The sequence below is a fragment of the Nyctereutes procyonoides genome, unplaced genomic scaffold (genome assembly GCF_905146905.1).
Source record: "Nyctereutes procyonoides isolate TBG_1078 unplaced genomic scaffold, NYPRO_anot_genome, whole genome shotgun sequence".
In the NCBI taxonomy this organism is placed as follows: Eukaryota; Metazoa; Chordata; class Mammalia; order Carnivora; family Canidae; genus Nyctereutes; species Nyctereutes procyonoides.
Window position 1 is genome coordinate 18708668 of NW_026575128.1, and position 1322 is coordinate 18709989.

The 1322-nt window shown below is 39.3% G+C and overlaps 1 non-coding gene across 1 annotated transcript; it reads right to left on the minus strand.

Moving 5' to 3' along the window:
• Positions 1–866: 866 nt before the first annotated feature.
• LOC129520961 (U6 spliceosomal RNA) lies at positions 867–973 on the minus strand. Its single transcript, XR_008666724.1, has one exon. It is a non-coding gene; the product is annotated as a U6 spliceosomal RNA (small nuclear RNA).
• Between the last annotated feature and the right edge of the window lie 349 nt (positions 974–1322).

The following is a 1322-nucleotide window of genomic DNA, read 5'->3' on the forward strand; positions in this document are numbered from 1 at the left end:
TGGTTCTAACGTGCAGCCACCTGGACAGTGCGGCGTATGCACACATGCAGCTCGTGCTTGCTCATGGCTACGTAATATTCCAAATTGTGGCTGTACTAAAATGTATTTACTTATTTCTCTATTAATAAACAATTTAGGGCAGCCCGGGCCTTCAGCCCAGGGCCTGATCCTGGAGACCCGGGATCGAGTTCCACGTCGGGCTCTCTGCATGGAGCCTGCTTCTCCCTCTGCCTGTGTCTCTGCCTCTCATGAATAAATAAATAAAATCTTAAAGAAAAAATAAACAATTTATTTCCCATTCCTAGTTTTGCTAAAAATGCTTCAATAAACATTTATCCTTAATTATGGATTCCTTTATTTCTAGAAATACAGCCCTAGAAGTGGGCCCATTGGTTAGAGGGAGGACCATTTAGGATTTTGATAGGTGCTGCTAGATTATTTCCCCAAAAGGCCTTTTTTTAAAAAAGATTTATATGTATATATATTTCTATATAGAAATATACTTTATATGTATATTTTATATATATATATACATATATTTCTAAGAGACGCAGAGACACAGGCAGAGGGAGAAGCAGGCTCCATGCAGGAAGCCTGATGTGGGACTCGATCCTGGGGCTCCAGGATCACGCCCTGGGCTGAAGGCAGATTAATGCTCCACCGCTGAGCCCCCCAGGTGTCCCGAAGGCTCAGTTTTTTATATCTTTTCCGATCCAATGAGACAAAAACATTTTGTTTAACCCACTACTGAAGTTGAGAATCTTTTTATTCATACTTATTTGTCATTTTTATTTCTTTTTCCGTGACTTGCCCTTTCACACTTTTTGCCCTTGAGTGTTATTTGTCCTTTCTTGTCATATATTTTTTAAAATATGGAATGCCTTACGACTTTGCATGTCATCCTTGCACAGGGGCCATGCCAATCTTTTCTGGATCGTTCCAATTTTAGTATATGTGCTGCCGAAGCAAGCACCTTCCTTGTCATATTTGAAGAGCCCTTTCAGTAATAGGACTATTATCCTTTTTTGGTCATATATGTTGCAATATTTTCTTCTAGTCTACCTTTTGCATTTTGATAATTTAAATGGCACTGAATATATTTTAAAATGTTGAGAATGCACAAAAATTTTTATCTCATTTTATTCTTCATAACATTTCAATAATTTTTTCATATCGGCAGTCCTTTATTATTACTGTTCCTAATGGCTGTGTGTAATTCTATTCGATTTCCACTATATTCTTTCAAGCTTCAGGGGATCCCTGGGTGGCTCAGCGGTTTAGCGCCACCTTCAGCCCAGGACGTGATCCTGGAGGCTCGGGAT